At 38.7% G+C, this 24230-nt stretch overlaps 1 long non-coding RNA gene across 1 annotated transcript; it reads right to left on the minus strand.

The window, feature by feature from the left end:
- Nucleotides 1-5285: 5285 nt before the first annotated feature.
- LOC116682764 (uncharacterized) lies at nt 5286-14725 on the minus strand. Its single transcript, XR_004330479.1, has 3 exons — nt 14529-14725; nt 12363-12367; nt 5286-5377 (listed from the first exon to the last, which is right to left on the minus strand). It is a non-coding gene; the product is annotated as an uncharacterized LOC116682764 (long non-coding RNA).
- Between the last annotated feature and the right edge of the window lie 9505 nt (nt 14726-24230).

A 24230-nucleotide genomic window follows, 5' to 3' on the forward strand; every position in this document is an offset into this window, starting at 1 on the left:
ATTAGACTACAGCATTCAAACTTTAGTAAAACCTGCAGGTTTTGTATGTTGTCTGATTGTATGCAAAGATTTGTAGAGTGGAAATGTGTTCCCTAAACAACTGGGCATAAACAATACATACAATTGCTCCAAATCTATTTGCAGGGTTATTCTGTGCAGAATGCAAAGAATGAGGCTATTACAAGAACAATTTTTTGTGTGAACCATTAGATTTTACATCAGGACAAACATCTGTCCTGATGAACATTGAATTTAAGCGATGCAATGTGGATTCCGTCTAGGTCACAAAACAGTGGTCCAGCCCTTCAGCCTGGCGAGGGACTGTTCCATCCAGTACGTGTGCTTTGTGGACTCGGCCTCGGCTTATGACCATGTCTCCACGTCCATAAAAGAGTATGCATACTGCAAATACAAACCACAAATACACATATCAATCATATAACAGCAAGGATGAACTATTGGGAGTCTCCCGACTCCCAAGGTATAATAGTTCATCCTTCAATGCTGATGATTTTCTAAAATTCTTCACAAAAACGATTGAGAGATACATTCACTGGTCCGGTCTCCTCTCAGAATGCTTTGATCGATGCAGGCAGTGTGACTCGGACCAATTGAATCCTTTCACAGTTTTAAATTTCCCTTGAGGCCTTCACCAGTCTAATAACTTCCAAACCTTTTGCCCTGCATATGAGATCCTATAATCGCATGTTTTTTTTTAATTAAGGCAAGTTTATTTATATAGCACATTTCATACCCATGGCAATGCAATGTGCTTCACACAAACAAAAGCAAGGGTCAGTACATGATCATAAAAACAAAGTATGAGAACATTACCAATTAAGATTTTAAACTGTGAATAGTGGCGTTTTGGATGCCTTCAGGAAGTTGGTTCCAGAGGTGAACCGTATAACGGATGAGTGCTGCTTCACCCTGTTTGGAACGGACAGGGTTTTTTACTAGAAGATGTTTCTGCTCTTATCTGATAGACCTCAGTGGCACTGTACATACTGCACAAAAAAAAAGTCCAATAGATACTTAGATACTTATGGCTAACTTGAAAACATGCAGCAGTGCTTTAAAGTCATGTAACTTACTGGTAGCCAGTGCAGGGATTTCAAAACATGTGTTATGTGCACAGGTCTTTTTGCTTTTGTAAGAACTCTGGCAGTTTTGTATCAATTGAAGCTGTTAAATGGACTTTTCAGAAAGGCCTCTGAACAGCCCATTGCAGTTATCTACCCTACTGGATATAAAGGCATACAAATCAATTTCACTAAGTCATCTTTTGACATAAAACTCCTAAGTTTGGCAATATTTTTGAGACGGTAAAATGCCAATTTAGTAATTGCTATCTTGTGCCTGTTAAAATTTAGATCTGTCTGTCTATGAGGACGCTGCATTTCTAACAGTTTCCTTTGTTTTAAGTCCTTTTCTGTCAAGAATAGTGGCAAACCCATCTCTTTTCTCCTCTTTTACCAAGATTATTACTTCAGTTTTGTCTTTGGTTAGCTGGAGGAAGTTCTGAGACATTCAGTGGTTATTTATCCAGTGGTTAATTTATTCAATACAGAAACAAGAGATTAAAAAGGGTCATAATCATTAGTTGTCAAAGCTCGGTAGATTTGAGTGTCATCAGCATAGCTGTCATTGGAGATAAGATTATTAAGATTTGTCCAAGTGGGAGCATATAAAGGTTAAAAAGAAGCGGACCGGAATTGAGACCTCGGGGACTCCACAGGTCAAGGTTGTAGGTACTGAGGTGCAGTTGCCAACGGCAACAAAAAACCTCCTGTCTTGCAGGTATGATTTCAGCCACTTGACAACACCACCTGATAAGCCAACTCAGTTTTCCAGTCGGTGGAGTAAAAGGCTGTGAGCGACCTTGTCAAAAGCTGCACTAAGGTCCAGCAACACTACTACCGATGCTTTACCTGCATCTGTGTTCAGCCGTATGTTATTTATAACTGACAAGAGCTGTTTCAGTGCTGGGATTAGCACGAAATCTGACTGAAAATCATCAAGGCAGTTATTCATTGTTAAAAATGCGGTTGATAATTGCAGATAATTAAAAACAAATTTTTGATATTTTTTCCTACACACTGTAAATTGACATTGGCCTGTAGTTGTTTAATGTGGAGTTGTTATTCTTGAGCAGGGGTTTCACAACAGCTATTTTCAGGGAGCTGTGAAATGTGCCAGTCTGTAATGATGTATTCATGATTTCAAGCAGATCTGCCGTTATGAGGTGTATGACAGATTTAAAAAAAGCTGGTTGGTAGAATATCCAATTCACATGTGAAAGAATTCAGATATTGTACCGTTTTTTCCCGGCTCTCAATGTCAACCAAGTTCAATTCAGACATCAAGTTAAGTGCTCCCATTTTTGTCGCTGGTGAGTCAAGGTTCTGAGTAATTTGTGTTTGAGATGATATGCTCAATCAAATTATATCAATTTTACCCTTGAAAAATTATGCATTACGCATTGCACTTTCCCTTAGAAACAAGGTTGGGTCCTAATTGTGAAGGGGGATTGGTTAACTTTTTGACTGTTAAACTTGAGCGTTGTTAAAGATCTGGTCTTGTTTTGCATGTTTCAGTTATATTTGCGTAGCATCTTTTTGTGTATCTGAAAATGGATAAGAAGTTTGGATTTCTGTCATTTTCTTTCATTCTTCCTACACTCTGACTGTTTGATTTTGTTTTCACAGAGCTTTCTGCTTCTCAGTGACTCTTTAAAGCTTAAATGGAGCAATATCATCCATAATGTTAACTATTTTTGAGTTAAAATGGTCTACTTAGTCTGATGGTTGCCTTAAGGTTTCTAAGAGTGCGTGTTCAAAGAGAACACTAGTTTGATCATTTATGATTTTCTTTCTTACCATAGCGCAACTGTTCCAAATTTGTGGGGACATAAACACATCAAAGAAGATTTAGAAATTATCAAACAACAGACCCCTTGTAATGACAAGGTCAAGCATATGGCCATGTGAATGTTTTGGCCCTTGTACATGTTGTGTGAAGTGTCCTTTAGTGTGAGTAGTTCGTTGGCATAGTTGTTATCTGGATTATCTACATGCAAATTGAAATCCCCTGATATGATGAGACACTCAAACTCTACATAAATGGCTGACAATAGTTCACCTACTTCATCCAGAAAAAACTTTGGCCAAGTGTTTTGGGGGCATGTAAATGGTATATACTGTAATATAATTTGAATTTGACTTACACTTAATGATTGCACTTAAATATTCCAAAGATATAAAGTCTCTAAAAGATGACTGTTTGCACTAGAAAGATACTCTGAATATTGTGGCTATTCTACCCCCTTTTTTTATTTGCGCAGGTAGCACTTTTTAGGGGCTGATTCAATAGGTGTAGGACCATTGTTGGTTTGGTCCAACCATATCTCTGTTAAAAGCAAAAAAAGACAAGTAAGATTGTTAATTAAATAAGACTTGTTCAAGAGAGACCTGATATTCAGTAGAGCTAGTTTAACTGTACTGGAGGGAGTGGAACTAGCTGCTTGTACATTCTGAGATTGTCTAGATACAGATTAAAGATTCAACAGATTTATCCCATAGGCTCAAAATAATTGATTCGTCCTATTTGTTGTCAGTAGAGAAATGGGACTACAGGGGTACTAGTACTAGATCTCAGCCGGTCTCTAAGTCCAATCTCCACATTTTTTGGGGCAGTAGTAGTAGCGCGGATTTGGGTGTAGTCCATCCCTCGAGTAAAGAGACTGTCTGCTCCAAAACTCATCAAAATTGTCAATAAAACTCACGTTGTTTTCCCGCAAGTGTCCCAAAGGCAAGCGTAAAGGCTCAAACGTCTACTAAAACGCTCGTTCCCTCGCCTTATGGTAAGAATTGGACCAGACCACTATTAAATATTATGGAGTCTGCTGACTACAGTAATACTAAATATTTTAATAAGTGAATGAATGCATGGAGAAGGGTTCACAAATGTATTTCAGGATTAAAATATAAATGTATCTACAAAATGTTTTACATATTAAAAGAAATCCACTAATAAAAAGTATGTTCAAATATTTGCAACTTTAATAAAAAATGTTTTTGGATGCTTTTACATTCATATACAAACTGTTGAAACTGCATTTACAAACTGCTTGTCATGTGTGAACTTCACTGCATTTTGTGTGTGGGATTTTTGAGATTCCCCAGATGTCTGAGGCCTCCAGGAAGTGTGCCGGGCTTTGAAGTCAACTGGACAAAGTTGCCAATTTCTGTGTCGTCACATGATGCCATGGGGCTTAAAAATACTTTACCCCATTTTATTTTATTTTTTTATTTATTTTAGTAATTCAGGACAATGCACATTGATGAACAAGAACAACAGTACACGTAAATGTGCCAGATTGTAGCTCGAGGGCTAATATCCATCTGCAGTCCAATAGGCAGGTTGAAGAAAAAAACAGGACAATTCATTAGTAGAAAATGGAAACACAAGTTAGCGGTGGTTACACGTTTGGTGAGCTCTAAGCCACAGCTTTACCCGGCTCTTAAAGGAGGCCAAAGTGGGACACTCCCTTATAGTCCCATACATTTGCGTGGCGAAAGAGAGCATTTTTTGATCATCATAACCCCGCAGATGGTTTGTTTCACAATCAGAATTTTAGCTATTTGGTTTGATAACAAGACAGCGGAGAAGTGTCGCACAATTAATAATTGAATCCCCATTCAAGTTAGGAGAGTACTAAACCTGGAAGTAGCCGTCATGGCCGGTAGAAGTCTCGACTGCGCCCGCTATGGGCCGCACAGTGCGGAAGCAGAGCAAATCATCCTGGTATTGTTATACCCGGAATTTGAACTTTTATGGCTTCATGGGCATGAACGAGGCCGTATGCAGGTTTTATTATAAATCTATGATTTTACAGTCTGTTCACTTTGCACCCATTGTTATTTCTTCTACAATTATCAAAGGAGATAAGAAACTACTAACTAGTATAAGACAGGCGCCACTAGGGTTAGGTATCACTTTTGTTTTTTTCTAAAGTGATACTTTTAATACTTGCTTCAACAGTGCTTGAACCAAAATGCAGTATACAGTGTATATTTAGTATATATAAAAAAAGAGCACAAAATGAAAATTTGGTGACATCAAAGAACGGCTTGTTTATTGGTGAGGCCATATGGTAAAAATTAAAAGATTGATTATTAATGTAATAATAACTTATAACAATGACTTTTTCACCAGTAAATTGCTGGCACCAGATGGGAAAATGGTATTTTACCATAACTTAAAATGCACCACAAGGATGGTGAGTTTCAAGTAAACACACCATCTGTGTTGTCATCTGCCTGCAGACTGTTACGTCCCGGTGTTGGAATCCTCTACAGAGAAATACAGTCCCACTCTACACCGCTTCACGTAAGCTGTCAGCATTTAACCGTTGTGTTTAATCCAGCTACTAGCTAGCTACTGGTAACGTAGCGTCCCATGCAGCAATGTTTCTGAAAAACAAAAAGTCAGGCACCAAAATTTTCGTTCTTATTCTGTCACGTTACTACCGTTTATGTCCGAACCGGTGCCTTATTGGCACCACGTTTTGGTATCCAACGCTAGGAGCAACAGACTAATGGGCTAGACCTCAGTGTAGCCCAGTAGACCTTAGATCCCAGTCAGAGAAACCTACAATCACAGGACAAATGAGGCTGTGCACTGTCACACTGGACACTATCAAATCCACTGACCTCATTTCACTGCATTACAAGAAAGATCCCACACAAGTATCTGTGTGTCCAGTACATGGAACATCTGCTCATTGTCTGTGGTCACACTAAGAGCGGCAGCAGCACAACAGAATGAGTTGATTCTGTTCTTGGAAGGCCTTTCGAACAAATTTTGCAGCATACCATTTTTGCATAATGAGTAATCCATAATTTACTCTTGGTACAAACACTCACAATCTTGAATGAAAGTGAAGGCCTCTGGGACACAAAATGGAACAAAACTGAGCTGGTGCATTAACAGTGGTTGGCAAGAAATTCCTGTTGGGCTTGTGCAATTATTTTTCTTGGGTTGCTGTCACGGTCTTCCTCACTTCACTGAAAAGTAATAGCCTCCTCAGTGATAAACTATAATTACTTTGTATTCATTCACGCTGTTAACATGAATCATGAAGCACTCAAGATCAGGAGCAGTCTGCTGGTCATACACAAAGACGGGTTTGTATCGCAGAGAAAATACACAGATTTAAAATACACATTATGACTCCGGTCAAATCTATTCAAGTTGATTTGACAGAGTTATACTAAACAAAGGTGTATAATGCATTGTCTATTCAGAGTATAGCACCAAAATATGTATAATAACAAAAGATACCAACAGAGAAGTTGTATTGCTCTCATGACATAATGACACATTAATTAAAACATAACCACTTAGCATCTGTCCCCGTGCCATGTTTTCTTTCTCTGGTACCCCTCTGCTGAGCCTCTACTCTTGATTATCAGAGTGCCCTAATAAAGGCTTCACGTAGCTCAACAGCTTGTTATCAAGATAAACCAAAAGAGGTAAATATGCAAAAGTGCTAAACTCCCAAATATTGTGCCATATTTACAGATAAATCGGTTGGAAACAATATTTTAGAAATAGTGCTGTATTAGGTCTAACGATGCTTTGTGTCCTACAGTGGACAGTATTTTTCAGCATGTTAGTGCAAGGCACTTTAGATGTTATTGTATAACTTCCATGGAGCATGTGGTAGATCAGGCATCCACAGAAATCATTTTACAGGAAGCGATAGGAGTCGCAAATTAGCCTTGGCTAGAAATCCTACATGCAACACATCTGTACAATGTTATTGTAATCTGTTTATGCATTGTCCCTGACAAATGAACTACAGAAATAATTATAAAATAGCTGAAAGAGAGACGGAGCAGGACCCCCATTACATATGTTGTAAAAAATGAAATTGCATATTAAACTGGGCCTACAATAACGTGTAGTGCGGTCTAAAGCCTTTTTGCATACCTTTCTTGCATAGAATACTAAGCTAATAAAAAAGCGTAATTGTTGGCATGAAAAATCCTGCCAACAATTATTAAATCATGTTTTAATGTTAATAAACATACATGTAGCACAGTGAATCCTTAGGTTAAACTGTATCTGTAGATGGCTACAGTAGAGGCTACATTACCTATAGGCCAGTAAGCAATGGGGATTTATATTTGCTAATAATATGTTGGATTCATGTTAAAACAAAACAATAATTTGGAGGCCCCCCTGAATCTTCTCTGAGGACCCCCTGTTGAGGATCCCTGATCCTGAGCATCACATGAGCACACAAACCGGCAAACTAAAACGCACATTTCTGCAATAAACAGTTCACATGTCCTTACTGAACTGCAGTTTAGAGAAACACAGCATACACAGGGTTCTGTAAACACTCTTTGTGCATTTCCAGTAAAAATCCAGAACCAAAAGAGGAAGGAAAATCAGGTAATATGGACACATTAACATTACACAATGATACATGAAACGTGCATAACATAGACAAAAAAAGAAATATTAGTATTATGTATCATTTACAATACATTAACAGAACATCATCCCCAGCATTCAAAGGGTATCTTTGTAAAGTCATTGTTGTGTCACGTGAATATAATTAGATTCACCATATTAGTTAGCATGCTAAACTAAAAATATTTTATCCCTAGATATTGTATAGCTGATGTTAATGCAACTGTCATAGGTTTTGCAGGTATTGGTTCATAAACCAAAATACAGTGCAAACTTAAATGTAGACCCGATGGTGGCGCAGTAGATCCAAAAAAGAAAGAACCGTAAAATAGTAATGCTAGCACAAACAATGTTAAAGGCCTCGAACACCCCCACAGGTGTTTTCAGTTTACCTGGCTGATTAGACGTCTTCCCAGGGCAGTTAGGGTGTGAGTAGACCGATTGATCTCCCTGAGTCTCCTGTTAGCTTTGTAGCTCCTGTAAATGCAGGACCAATGACAGCTTTATCATTCTTAATGGTAGGAAGATATTTGTGACCTAATAAATTCCCATCCAAGCTCTGGCCTACTTCCAACTTGAGCAGGGTCTAATCAACCAAAATAACTGAAATAACCTGTGTGAGTGTTCAGAGACTCTGACATGTTTGACAAAATAAAAGTCTCCGCTTAATCCACATTGATATTGCCATGTTCATTACAAACAACATACACACAGACAAACCAATCATACTGCTCAATGGTGGTCAGAGACTCTGACATGTTCCTTCCAAAATAAAAGTCTTCACTTAATCCACATTGATATTGCCATGTCCATTACAAACAACATACACACAGACAAACCAATCATTCTGTCCAATATATATATATATATATATATATATGCTGTGTATATATAATTGCAGGTGGTCCCAGCAGCAGTCTGTTTAGCTTTTAGCCATCTCTCACTATGTTTCATTGGGGAAGCGGGACTATTAAGCAATTTTGTTGGTGTTAATATTGTCTTATATTTAGGAGTTGATGGTGCTCCAGTGATTATTACCCCAGAGAAGAAGAGCATTTTAAAAGCCTCAAAGAGCCCAGAGTAAAAAATAATCAAAGTGAGTTATCTTTGCAAACGCAGTTATTAAAAAGGATGCAAGAGAAATTGAACAATGCACACACTACAAAGCAGTAGCATCGGTGTTAATTTAACTCTGAGAGGGAGCTTGAGAATCCTTGAAACATTTGGAGTTTTCTTTTCAAAATGATTGGGTGGCCTTGCTTGAATTTCTTTTATCCAAAAATAGCAACTAAATTCTTCTGTTTGCCTTGATGCCACCTCTTTGCTCGAGTATCAGCTCTTCACATCCTGAGGAAAACCTTGTAACCAATACAAAGTTTCATCACAGAGGAATGACGAGATCAATGTCCTTGTTTCAACCAATCAGCTCAGAAAAAATCCTAACCACAGCGCTTTAAGATGACATAGTATTGAGAGCAACAACCGTAGCGAGTAGTATGAAAGACCTAAAATGCCTAAAATGGCTGGTTGAGTGGTGGATTGGGCAAACAACACAGGACTTACACCCAGGAGACCAGGGTTTGTGTCCAGTTGTTGTCCCGTGTGTCACTGAAACGTACATTTTGCAAACCCACCACGATCTTTTCCTGAACCTAACTGTCCCATTCTTGTGCCGCATGTCAATTAATGATGTTCCATGTCGTCCTGACCCAGAGCGTCAAAAAGTGACGCCAAGAGTCCTCACCAAGTCCATCTAAATAAGACACTAAAGGAGACTTTTTGCGTCAATAACAAACGCCAAAGGCACCTGACCAAGAGTCGCTTTCTGACGAGATGGGAGTGAGAATGTGTTCTATAAACATGGTTAGATAAGGAGAAGCCATGCAGCAGATGAAAGGTACATGGAGCGATGCAATGTGGATTCCGTCTAGGTCACAAAACAGTGGTCCAGCCCTTCAGCCTGGCGAGGGACTGTTCCATCCAGTACGTGTGCTTTGTGGACTCGGCCTCGGCTTATGACCATGTCTCCACGTCCATAAAAGAGTATGCATACTGCAAATACAAACCACAAATACACATATCAATCATATAACAGCAAGGATGAACTATTGGGAGTCTCCCGACTCCCAAGGTATAATAGTTCATCCTTCAATGCTGATGATTTTCTAAAATTCTTCACAAAAACGATTGAGAGATACATTCACTGGTCCGGTCTCCTCTCAGAATGCTTTGATCGATGCAGGCAGTGTGACTCGGACCAATTGAATCCTTTCACAGTTTTAAATTTCCCTTGAGGCCTTCACCAGTCTAATAACTTCCAAACCTTTTGCCCTGCATATGAGATCCTATAATCGCATGTTTTTTTTTTAATTAAGGCAAGTTTATTTATATAGCACATTTCATACCCATGGCAATGCAATGTGCTTCACACAAAACAAAAGCAAGGGTCAGTACATGATCATAAAAACAAAGTATGAGAACATTACCAATTAAGATTTTAAACTGTGAATAGTGGCGTTTTGGATGCCTTCAGGAAGTTGGTTCCAGAGGTGAACCGTATAACGGATGAGTGCTGCTTCACCCTGTTTGGAACGGACAGGGTTTTTTACTAGAAGATGTTTCTGCTCTTATCTGATAGACCTCAGTGGCACTGTACATACTGCACAAAAAAAAAGTCCAATAGATACTTAGATACTTATGGCTAACTTGAAAACATGCAGCAGTGCTTTAAAGTCATGTAACTTACTGGTAGCCAGTGCAGGGATTTCAAAACATGTGTTATGTGCACAGGTCTTTTTGCTTTTGTAAGAACTCTGGCAGTTTTGTATCAATTGAAGCTGTTAATGGACTTTTCAGAAAGGCCTCTGAACAGCCCATTGCAGTTATCTACCCTACTGGATATAAAGGCATACAAATCAATTTCACTAAGTCATCTTTTGACATAAAACTCCTAAGTTTGGCAATATTTTTGAGACGGTAAAATGCCAATTTAGTAATTGCTATCTTGTGCCTGTTAAAATTTAGATCTGTCTGTCTATGAGGACGCTGCATTTCTAACAGTTTCCTTTGTTTTAAGTCCTTTTCTGTCAAGAATAGTGGCAAACCCATCTCTTTTCTCCTCTTTTACCAAAGATTATTACTTCAGTTTTGTCTTTGGTTAGCTGGAGGAAGTTCTGAGACATTCAGTGGTTAATTTATCCAGTGGTTAATTTATTCAATACAGAAACAAAGAGATTAAAAAGGGTCATAATCATTAGTTGTCAAAGCTCGGTAGATTTGAGTGTCATCAGCATAGCTGTCATTGGAGATAAGATTATTAAGATTTGTCCAAGTGGGAGCATATAAAGGTTAAAAAGAAGCGGACCGGAATTGAGACCTCGGGGACTCCACAGGTCAAGGTTGTAGGTACTGAGGTGCAGTTGCCAACGGCAACAAAAAACCTCCTGTCTTGCAGGTATGATTTCAGCCACTTGACAACACCACCTGATAAGCCAACTCAGTTTTCCAGTCGGTGGAGTAAAAGGCTGTGAGCGACCTTGTCAAAAGCTGCACTAAGGTCCAGCAACACTACTACCGATGCTTTACCTGCATCTGTGTTCAGCCGTATGTTATTTATAACTGACAAGAGCTGTTTCAGTGCTGGGATTAGCACGAAAATCTGACTGAAAATCATCAAGGCAGTTATTCATTGTTAAAAATGCGGTTGATAATTGCAGATAATTAAAAACAAATTTTTGATATTTTTTCCTACACACTGTAAATTGACATTGGCCTGTAGTTGTTTAATGTGGAGTTGTTATTCTTGAGCAGGGGTTTCACAACAGCTATTTTCAGGGAGCTGTGAAATGTGCCAGTCTGTAATGATGTATTCATGATTTCAAGCAGATCTGCCGTTATGAGGTGTATGACAGATTTAAAAAAAGCTGGTTGGTAGAATATCCAATTCACATGTGAAAGAATTCAGATATTGTACCGTTTTTTCCCGGCTCTCAATGTCAACCAAGTTCAATTCAGACATCAAGTTAAGTGCTCCCATTTTTGTCGCTGGTGAGTCAAGGTTCTGAGTAATTTGTGTTTGAGATGATATGCTCAATCAAATTATATCAATTTTACCCTTGAAAAATTATGCATTACGCATTGCACTTTCCCTTAGAAACAAGGTTGGGTCCTAATTGTGAAGGGGGATTGGTTAACTTTTTGACTGTTAAACTTGAGCGTTGTTAAAGATCTGGTCTTGTTTTGCATGTTTCAGTTATATTTGCGTAGCATCTTTTTGTGTATCTGAAAATGGATAAGAAGTTTGGATTTCTGTCATTTTCTTTCATTCTTCCTACACTCTGACTGTTTGATTTTGTTTTCACAGAGCTTTCTGCTTCTCAGTGACTCTTTAAAGCTTAAATGGAGCAATATCATCCATAATGTTAACTATTTTTGAGTTAAAATGGTCTACTTAGTCTGATGGTTGCCTTAAGGTTTCTAAGAGTGCGTGTTCAAAGAGAACACTAGTTTGATCATTTATGATTTTCTTTCTTACCATAGCGCAACTGTTCCAAATTTGTGGGGACATAAACACATCAAAGAAGATTTAGAAATTATCAAACAACAGACCCCTTGTAATGACAAGGTCAAGCATATGGCCATGTGAATGTTTTGGCCCTTGTACATGTTGTGTGAAGTGTCCTTTAGTGTGAGTAGTTCGTTGGCATAGTTGTTATCTGGATTATCTACATGCAAATTGAAATCCCCTGATATGATGAGACACTCAAACTCTACATAAATGGCTGACAATAGTTCACCTACTTCATCCAGAAAAAACTTTGGCCAAGTGTTTTGGGGGCATGTAAATGGTATATACTGTAATATAATTTGAATTTGACTTACACTTAATGATTGCACTTAAATATTCCAAAGATATAAAGTCTCTAAAAGATGACTGTTTGCACTAGAAAGATACTCTGAATATTGTGGCTATTCTACCCCCTTTTTTTATTTGCGCAGGTAGCACTTTTTAGGGGCTGATTCAATAGGTGTAGGACCATTGTTGGTTTGGTCCAACCATATCTCTGTTAAAAGCAAAAAAAAGACAAGTAAGATTGTTAATTAAATAAGACTTGTTCAAGAGAGACCTGATATTCAGTAGAGCTAGTTTAACTGTACTGGAGGGAGTGGAACTAGCTGCTTGTACATTCTGAGATTGTCTAGATACAGATTAAAGATTCAACAGATTTATCCCATAGGCTCAAAATAATTGATTCGTCCTATTTGTTGTCAGTAGAGAAATGGGACTACAGGGGGTACTAGTACTAGATCTCAGCCGGTCTCTAAGTCCAATCTCCACATTTTTTGGGGCAGTAGTAGTAGCGCGGATTTGGGTGTAGTCCATCCCTCGAGTAAAGAGACTGTCTGCTCCAAAACTCATCAAAATTGTCAATAAAACTCACGTTGTTTTCCCCGCAAGTGTCCCAAAGGCAAGCGTAAAGGCTCAAACGTCTACTAAAACGCTCGTTCCCTCGCCTTATGGTAAGAATTGGACCAGACCACTATTAAATATTATGGAGTCTGCTGACTACAGTAATACTAAATATTTTAATAAGTGAATGAATGCATGGAGAAGGTTCACAAATGTATTTCAGGATTAAAATATAAATGTATCTACAAAATGTTTTACATATTAAAAAGAAATCCACTAATAAAAAGTATGTTCAAATATTTGCAACTTTAATAAAAAATGTTTTTGGATGCTTTTACATTCATATACAAACTGTTGAAACTGCATTTACAAACTGCTTGTCATGTGTGAACTTCACTGCATTTTGTGTGTGGGATTTTTGAGATTCCCCAGATGTCTGAGGCCTCCAGGAAGTGTGCCGGGCTTTGAAGTCAACTGGACAAAGTTGCCAATTTCTGTGTCGTCACATGATGCCATGGGGCTTAAAAATACTTTACCCCATTTTATTTTATTTTTTTATTTATTTTAGTAATTCAGGACAATGCACATTGATGAACAAGAACAACAGTACACGTAAATGTGCCAGATTGTAGCTCGAGGGCTAATATCCATCTGCAGTCCAATAGGCAGGTTGAAGAAAAAAACAGGACAATTCATTAGTAGAAAAATGGAAACACAAGTTAGCGGTGGTTACACGTTTGGTGAGCTCTAAGCCACAGCTTTACCCGGCTCTTAAAGGAGGCCAAAGTGGGACACTCCCTTATAGTCCCATACATTTGCGTGGCGAAAGAGAGCATTTTTTGATCATCATAACCCCGCAGATGGTTTGTTTCACAATCAGAATTTTAGCTATTTGGTTTGATAACAAGACAGCGGAGAAGTGTCGCACAATTAAATAATTGAATCCCCATTCAAGTTAGGAGAGTACTAAACCTGGAAGTAGCCGTCATGGCCGGTAGAAGTCTCGACTGCGCCCGCTATGGGCCGCACAGTGCGGAAGCAGAGCAAATCATCCTGGTATTGTTATACCCGGAATTTGAACTTTTATGGCTTCATGGGCATGAACGAGGCCGTATGCAGGTTTTATTATAAATCTATGATTTTACAGTCTGTTCACTTTGCACCCATTGTTATTTCTTCTACAATTATCAAAGGAGATAAGAAACTACTAACTAGTATAAGACAGGCGCCACTAGGGTTAGGTATCACTTTTGTTTTTTTCTAAAGTGATACTTTTAATACTTGCTTCAACAGTGCTTGAACCAAAATGCAGTATACAGTGTATATTTAGTATATATAAAAAAAGAGCACAAAATGAAAATTTGGTGACATCAAAGAACGGCTTGTTTATTGGTGAGGCCATATGGTAAAAATTAAAAGATTGATTATTAATGTAATAATAACTTATAACAATGACTTTTTCACCAGTAAATTGCTGGCACCAGATGGGAAAATGGTATTTTACCATAACTTAAAATGCACCACAAGGATGGTGAGTTTCAAGTAAACACACCATCTGTGTTGTCATCTGCCTGCAGACTGTTACGTCCCGGTGTTGGAATCCTCTACAGAGAAATACAGTCCCACTCTACACCGCTTCACGTAAGCTGTCAGCATTTTAACCGTTGTGTTTAATCCAGCTACTAGCTAGCTACTGGTAACGTAGCGTCCCATGCAGCAATGTTTCTGAAAAACAAAAAGTCAGGCACCAAAATTTTCGTTCTTATTCTGTCACGTTACTACCGTTTATGTCCGAACCGGTGCCTTATTGGCACCACGTTTTGGTATCCAACGCTAGGAGCAACAGACTAATGGGCTAGACCTCAGTGTAGCCCAGTAGACCTTAGATCCCAGTCAGAGAAACCTACAATCACAGGACAAATGAGGCTGTGCACTGTCACACTGGACACTATCAAATCCACTGACCTCATTTCACTGCATTACAAGAAAGATCCCACACAAGTATCTGTGTGTCCAGTACATGGAACATCTGCTCATTGTCTGTGGTCACACTAAGAGCGGCAGCAGCACAACAGAATGAGTTGATTCTGTTCTTGGAAGGCCTTTCGAACAAATTTTGCAGCATACCATTTTTGCATAATGAGTAATCCATAATTTACTCTTGGTACAAACACTCACAATCTTGAATGAAAGTGAAGGCCTCTGGGACACAAAATGGAACAAAACTGAGCTGGTGCATTAACAGTGGTTGGCAAGAAATTCCTGTTGGGCTTGTGCAATTATTTTTCTTGGGTTGCTGTCACGGTCTTCCTCACTTCACTGAAAAGTAATAGCCTCCTCAGTGATAAACTATAATTACTTTGTATTCATTCACGCTGTTAACATGAATCATGAAGCACTCAAGATCAGGAGCAGTCTGCTGGTCATACACAAAGACGGGTTTGTATCGCAGAGAAAAATACACAGATTTAAAATACACATTATGACTCCGGTCAAATCTATTCAAGTTGATTTGACAGAGTTATACTAAACAAAGGTGTATAATGCATTGTCTATTCAGAGTATAGCACCAAAATATGTATAATAACAAAAGATACCAACAGAGAAGTTGTATTGCTCTCATGACATAATGACACATTAATTAAAACATAACCACTTAGCATCTGTCCCCGTGCCATGTTTTCTTTCTCTGGTACCCCTCTGCTGAGCCTCTACTCTTGATTATCAGAGTGCCCTAATAAAGGCTTCACGTAGCTCAACAGCTTGTTATCAAGATAAACCAAAAGAGGTAAATATGCAAAAGTGCTAAACTCCCAAATATTGTGCCATATTTACAGATAAATCGGTTGGAAACAATATTTTAGAAATAGTGCTGTATTAGGTCTAACGATGCTTTGTGTCCTACAGTGGACAGTATTTTTCAGCATGTTAGTGCAAGGCACTTTAGATGTTATTGTATAACTTCCATGGAGCATGTGGTAGATCAGGCATCCACAGAAATCATTTTACAGGAAGCGATAGGAGTCGCAAATTAGCCTTGGCTAGAAATCCTACATGCAACACATCTGTACAATGTTATTGTAATCTGTTTATGCATTGTCCCTGACAAATGAACTACAGAAATAATTATAAAATAGCTGAAAGAGAGACGGAGCAGGGACCCCCATTACATATGTTGTAAAAAATGAAATTGCATATTAAACTGGGCCTACAATAACGTGTAGTGCGGTCTAAAGCCTTTTTGCATACCTTTCTTGCATAGAATACTAAGCTAATAAAAAAGCGTAATTGTTGGCATGAAAAATCCTGCCAACAATTATTAAATCATGTTTTAATGTTAATAAACATACATGTAGCACAGTGAATCCTTAGGTTAAACTGTATCTGTAGATGGCTACAGTAGAGGCTACATTACCTATAGGCCAGTAAGCAATGGGGATTTATATTTGCTAATAATATGTTGGATTCATGTTAAAACAAAACAATAATTTGGAGGCCCCCCTGAATCTTCTCTGAGGACCCCCTGTTGAGGATCCCTGATCCTGAGCATCACATGAGCACACAAACCGGCAAACTAAAACGCACATTTCTGCAATAAACAGTTCACATGTCCTTACTGAACTGCAGTTTAGAGAAACACAGCATACACAGGGTTCTGTAAACACTCTTTGTGCATTTCCAGTAAAAATCCAGAACCAAAAGAGGAAGGAAAATCAGGTAATATGGACACATTAACATTACACAATGATACATGAAACGTGCATAACATAGACAAAAAAAAGAAATATTAGTATTATGTATCATTTACAATACATTAACAGAACATCATCCCCCAGCATTCAAAGGGTATCTTTGTAAAGTCATTGTTGTGTCACGTGAATATAATTAGATTCACCATATTAGTTAGCATGCTAAACTAAAAATATTTTATCCCTAGATATTGTATAGCTGATGTTAATGCAACTGTCATAGGTTTTGCAGGTATTGGTTCATAAACCAAAATACAGTGCAAACTTAAATGTAGACCCGATGGTGGCGCAGTAGATCCAAAAAAGAAAGAACCGTAAAATAGTAATGCTAGCACAAACAATGTTAAAGGCCTCGAACACCCCCACAGGTGTTTTCAGTTTACCTGGCTGATTAGACGTCTTCCCAGGGCAGTTAGGGTGTGAGTAGACCGATTGATCTCCCTGAGTCTCCTGTTAGCTTTGTAGCTCCTGTAAATGCAGGACCAATGACAGCTTTATCATTCTTAATGGTAGGAAGATATTTGTGACCTAATAAATTCCCATCCAAGCTCTGGCCTACTTCCAACTTGAGCAGGGTCTAATCAACCAAAATAACTGAAATAACCTGTGTGAGTGTTCAGAGACTCTGACATGTTTGACAAAATAAAAGTCTCCGCTTAATCCACATTGATATTGCCATGTTCATTACAAACAACATACACACAGACAAACCAATCATACTGCTCAATGGTGGTCAGAGACTCTGACATGTTCCTTCCAAAATAAAAGTCTTCACTTAATCCACATTGATATTGCCATGTCCATTACAAACAACATACACACAGACAAACCAATCATTCTGTCCAATATATATATATATATATATATATATATGCTGTGTATATATAATTGCAGGTGGTCCCAGCAGCAGTCTGTTTAGCTTTTAGCCATCTCTCACTATGTTTCATTGGGGAAGCGGGACTATTAAGCAATTTTGTTGGTGTTAATATTGTCTTATATTTAGGAGTTGATGGTGCTCCAGTGATTATTACCCCAGAGAAGAAGAGCATTTTAAAAGCCTCAAAGAGCCCAGAGTAAAAAATAATCAAAGTGAGTTATCTTTGCAAACGCAGTTATTAAAAAGGATGCAAGAGAAATTGAACAATGCACACACTACAAAGCAGTAGCATCGGTGTTAATTTAACTCTGAGAGGGAGCTTGAGAATCCTTGAAACATTTGGAGTTTTCTTTTCAAAATGATTGGGTGGCCTTGCTTGAATTTCTTTTATCCAAAAATAGCAACTAAATTCTTCTGTTTGCCTTGATGCCACCTCTTTGCTCGAGTATCAGCTCTTCACATCCTGAGGAAAACCTTGTAACCAATACAAAGTTTCATCACAGAGGAATGACGAGATCAATGTCCTTGTTTCAACCAATCAGCTCAGAAAAAATCCTAACCACAGCGCTTTAAGATGACATAGTATTGAGAGCAACAACCGTAGCGAGTAGTATGAAAGACCTAAAATGCCTAAAATGGCTGGTTGGGTGGTGGATTGGGCAAACAACACAGGACTTACACCCAGGAGACCAGGGTTTGTGTCCAGTTGTTGTCCCGTGTGTCACTGAAACGTACATTTTGCAAACCCACCACGATCTTTTCCTGAACCTAACTGTCCCATTCTTGTGCCGCATGTCAATTAATGATGTTCCATGTCGTCCTGACCCAGAGCGTCAAAAAGTGACGCCAAGAGTCCTCACCAAGTCCATCTAAATAAGACACTAAAGGAGACTTTTTGCGTCAATAACAAACGCCAAAGGCACCTGACCAAGAGTCGCTTTCTGACGAGATGGGAGTGAGAATGTGTTCTATAAACATGGTTAGATAAGGAGAAGCCATGCAGCAGATGAAAGGTACATGGAGCCCTGAGCTGAGGCGAATTTGGCTAACCACATCACTGTTAGTCTTAAATTTAATTTAAAACAACCAAATAAAAAGTTACAACAAATGCAGGATGAGAATTTAAAAAAATTGATTAAACAGCTTTGCATTTGAATATGACTGTGTGTACCCAGAAAATGGCATAGCACATTGGGACTTGGATATACACATGGAGTGTCTCAAAATGACTTACCGGCCTGATGTTGATGTAAAAAATAAGTTTGATTAAAAAAAATGAACTTAGAAAGCTGTATTTTGTATCAAAAACATTTTGGAGAGAAGGAAATACAGGATGGGGAAAGAGGTGCAGATTGGGGAGAGATCTAAGTGAAATGTGACAGAGGCAGATGGAGCTCAAAGCAACATCTTTGAAGCATTTGGCCTTGTAGCATTGAAATAAGCAAAGAAAATGTCTCGCGTCGATGTGAAAGAAGATGTCAGAAGAATTCGTGGCTCACAGATTTGATTTAATGCTGCTGCAGAATCTGTAGGCTGTGTCGGTCTCATTGTCACGGTCAAAGATTGTGGAGACACATGAGATCCATTCAAATTAGTTAGGTGGAAGTCTTTCTACTAATATCTTCACAACAGAGTTAAAGCGAGTACTTGAACCAGAAATAAAGAGTATTGCACTTGAGTGGAACAAGCAAGACAGGATGGATGGACCTGTTTTATTTCTCACTGCTTTCTGTGTTGCTTTTCCTCCTCATGTTCAGATGGGGTTTATAGTAAATGAAATGGACCAGCGTACTGTACCTGCTCTGAATTAAATTGGCTACTTATCCAGTGCTAAAAAAAGGAAAAGGTTTTCCATTTCATATTGGGCAACTATTTTTACATGTACCTCTGAATTACTACAAGTGTCAGTATTCATGTTCTACATGGGCTCTTGCTTGTAGGAAAGTTATTGCTGAACCCAACATTTTAGAATTAACTTTTTAATGATTTACTACTGTCCTTTCATAAAGTTGATCAAAATGTATGCAGGGCAAGATATTCTTACTTTTATTCCATTTTATAGGCCAAGCTCCAAGGCAATGGTTCCTATGTTTCCTATAATACAACTTACTAACATCTTTTATTTGACCTTGACTGGTAAACACAAGTGTAAGTAAAACTTTGATAAATAAGCGTCTACAGCCATGTTAGCACCCTTTGAGCCATATGCTAAGTTTTGCATGCTACCATTCTCACCAAAAGCACATATTGTTGCTCATGCTCAGCACCTTAGTTTAGCATACTATTACAGCACAGCTGAGGGTGAACATCAAAAATAAATTAAAAACACTGACCTGATAATGGAACTAGAGACACAGGGAAGGAATCACTGGTGTTCACAAGTCATGGTATCGACACCAATTACTCAACACCACAAATGTCAACCTGTTGGTGGTGCTAGAGATAAAAAGTCAAGGGTTCCCCAAATTCAGTAGGATTCATCCTCTTAGCTCCATGATATCTGTACAAAATCGCATGGCCATCCATCCGAGATATTTCAGTCTGGATCAAAGTGGAGGATCAACATCGACCTTCCAACGTTGCCATTTCCCAGAGCCACAACCGGCTAAAAAGTCTAAGATAACCCTGATGACTTCACAATGACGTTATTAGTGCCCAAGCGCCGACTAAGTGGGCACTCACACCAAAATAAGCGATCTGGCAATTTGCCGCAGGGTGGTGTGTCACGGGGAGTGTCAATGAAATGGCCCATTTATGTGACATCCTGTTATGTTCCTATCTGTCCTATGAAATATAAGCCAAAAATGCCCAAAAAATACTAGTCTCCGTGGAAAACAATGGGGTCACATGGTCCATTTCTTTTACTGTCTATGGGTACATAGCGAGTGCTTTGTTGATGCAGGAAACATTCAGCTACACTATCTCTCGGCAGTTGTTTACTGTACGGATTGGCCAACGCAACGTGAAGTTGCGTTTCTTCAAAAGTTGAGTTGGTTTCCACTTTTTTCGCCGTCATTTTTTTGAGTGTCACCCCCTCGCGGCAACCCCCACAGCAGCCTAAACGCATCACCCCATTCAAAACGAATGGAAAGACCTCCGCTTTTCAGCCAACGCAGGCTGTGTGAATGCAGTCTAAAGTCGGCCGGCGAAACTAAAAGGAATTATTAGGTGTTATTTTTTTTCAGACTCAACAAAGCTCTTCCTTTTGTGAATAAACACTTGATGTTTGAAACTGTGCTGGCACAACATCACATCATCAAGTGTATTTTTCTAAAGGACTCAAAATAAAACGTTACACACACAGACAAAAAAAAGCTAAATGGAAAAGTACAATTTAACTCAGATCTGTGCCACTGTTTCAAAGCAAATATTTCAGTAACCTTTTCTTACATTCTATTGTGGCCTTAGTAATTGTTTAAAATATTTTCTTCTAAACTTGTACACCGTCAGCTATTGGATGGAGTAAAACTGGTGACTGGATCAGCGCTCATACATTATAGGCACTTTGCCGATAAGCTAAGTCAGAAAACCCCATGTAGTGCATACTGACGTTCTTTGCTCTACAGGTTTTAAAAAAGAAAGAGCTCTTTAACGCTGTTTTTCACTTAATCCAGTAAGACAATTTAATATTTTTTCTTAATGAAGCAGTAAAGCTTCATTAAGAAAAATTTCAGCATGGATTCCATGCTGAAATGATGCTTTATAAAATGGCCTTAAACATTATGTTCACCAGTACACTACATTGCGTTGTGCATCCTTTCTCTTTTGAAGCTGTGTTATTTTGTGGGAACGCAGAATCCTGCCTGTAGGAACAAAGCAAAATGGTGTGTGTGGGTGTGTGTGTGGGTGTGTGTGTGTGTGTGTGTGTGTGTGTGTGTGTGTGTGTGTGTGTGTGTGTGTGTGTGTGTGTGCGGGTGTGCGTGCAGTGGCCTTTGTGGCTTTATGTTATTGATAGGTTAGTTCTGTGTTCCAGTGATTAGAAGATTTAGTTGTGCAGCTATCGGCCTTCCTCATTAATTCACTACTGTTCTGTCGGGAATATTTTGACAAGATACAAACTCCACTTCAAAGACAAAGGCTTCCAGAAATTGATACCAGGAATGACAGACATAATTATGGGAATACTTATACTAATAATGAATCTACCTTATTCTATTGACTCAGCTGATACACTATGAATACCCAGGTGGCACTGCGATGATTAATGCAGCTAATGAAAAGGTAACCTATACAATGTAAAATGGCTTCTTCTTCTATTGTTTCACATTCAACACAAGCAGAAAGCTTTATATCGCTGTACAACCTGTGACTACAAGTAAATGAAATTGCAGTTATGTTTTTTTTCCCGTATGAAACCAATATGACTCCAATTATTATTGAAGCTAATTTGAATAACATTTAATTAGTTCTGTACCGTACTCATGTAGCAGACTTTCCATCCAGCAGGGCAAATAGAAACAAATGGAACAGGAACAAGAGTTTCCTTCAAGTGTTTGTTTCTGGCCCTGCTAACACCAAGTCAAAGTCTCAGTTCGCTTTTGACACAACAACATGTATGTGTAACCTTTGTTTGCATTAATCTGTAATTCTGTTTTATTCTCTCTGTTCTCTCCATGGGACAGGCTGCGTACACCAAATTCTTCTGATGTCAACCCTCAATGCTAGAAATATCGTTCCCAGGTGCAGGTCTAGACCCCCCCAAAATATGAATGCCCCTCTTCAAAATAATTGAAATTAAGAATGAATGTGATGTGTTTTATATTTTGCAGAATTACATTGTGTTGTTCTATCCAATATTTCCTATATTTCTAAGTAGATTGTCTGTGCTGTAATCTGATAAAAATCCCTCTGACTGTTTATTGTCCCCCCCGTCCCTTCTTGGTAAGGTTTAGAAAATGACAGTTTGGGATCAAATAAGTTGATTTGTTACTTAATTTAAGTTAAGTACAGTAAGTAAGTTTAGTACATTAAGTAATCAAGTCAACACTGACATTTGGTTTCACACAGGACACAAACAACAACCTCTTTTGTAAAATTTCTGTTTGTTTGAGAAACCCATGCATCATGCTGGTCTATACAAAGAAGCAAATTACAACCAGCTACAGTACTTTACCTTTTACAGCCATCTTCAATCCTGCAGAGCGTGGATGTTTCACACTCAGTAGAAAGAGGTTGCCCGACGATTGCTTCAAACTAGACCACAGTTGTCACATTCAATACAATTGAGTTATTTCAGAACTGTATGTCTATTTAGTTCAAGTGTTGATATATGAATAAAAAAAAAGCTGGTGCTCAGTTCATAGGCCACATCCTCTGTCCCCACAGACCCTTCTCCCTCACCACCCCATCATAAAGCAATTTCTAGACTCAGACAAGTCATTTCCAAGAGCACCTGAAGGTTGGAGGAAGGAAAATGGATAGACAACATTGCAGACAAGTTAGATTTGTTGTTGTTGTTGTTGTTGTTGTTGTTTTTTAAATCTTCTGAATCCAGAAAGGTAATTGATTCTGGATTCATTCCTATATATCAGAAATGATGAGAAAAATGAAACAACAGAAAATAGAACTTCTTTGCAACAATATGATTATAACTGTTTGTGAGGTAGCATCACATGTGTCAACCTGGTCACGTTATTTTGATCTATTGATTCTTCAACAGGGACACACTTTTGTCTTTTATTTTGTGGCGGTCACCACGAACGATGAACGATGAACAGCGGCCGCCGGGACGGGGATGCAACAACGGGGAAATGAAACGCCACACACCGTGACAACAACGGGATGGACCGCCACATACGGGACACGCTACAATTCCGAGAGTTAAGGACGTCGAGAACATCGTGTCCCTGTACACAAATAGATATATTAAACAACGTCACCATTTCACAAACTGCCATGAGACTGAGATGTATTTGTTGGCTGCCTGCAAAACCTACTGCAACACCACATGTGTTCAACAAATACTGGGCTGTTTGGGATTTAGCTAGGGTGACCAAACTCTTTTGCCCAGACCAGATGTCCACTTTCTACGTATTGTCCGGGTCGCCTGGGGGGTTTATAAATTCATGAAAATATCCGATTTTCACTGTTTTTCATGGGACCATAAAGCGTGTACTTAAATTGGCCGGCGCTTTGCAAAAAATACTACGGTACTTTGTAGACAGCGGAGGATGCCACAGGAGCAGATCAGACAGCGGAGCAGATCAGACAGCGGAGCAGATCGACATGCGGCACGATCCAAAAGCGGAGCAGCATTGAACACAAAATGCCAAAGCGTAAATGCAGCTTCACAGTTGAATTGCAAAAAAAACTTTCCTCGTGTCATCAAGTACAAGTGGGAGGCGGCGCGCACCGTGTGCAAAGCTAACACATATGTTTCAGTGTCTAATAAAGGTGCTGGAGCTCTCAAAGCTCACATGGACACTAAAACACTTATCTTATTACATTGAACAGGTTTTAAGAGATATTTAGTTGAAGCTGGATTTTGAAGCTGACACAGAAAAGGTCATATTTAGAACATTATTTCATATTAATTTATTTATTCATTTATTTATTAATTTGAAAGAGCTATCATTTTGTTACAGTTTGTTACATATCTTATTTTATTACATAGTTATTTTTATAGCATTGAGGTATAATGAAGCATGTTCATTAACCTCTGAGAAGCCTGTCTGAATTTGTGTTTCGAGGCCGGGCCAAGTGTTGTCTT

Source organism: Etheostoma spectabile, unplaced genomic scaffold (assembly GCF_008692095.1).
Source record: "Etheostoma spectabile isolate EspeVRDwgs_2016 unplaced genomic scaffold, UIUC_Espe_1.0 scaffold00018847, whole genome shotgun sequence".
Taxonomy (NCBI): Eukaryota; Metazoa; Chordata; class Actinopteri; order Perciformes; family Percidae; genus Etheostoma; species Etheostoma spectabile.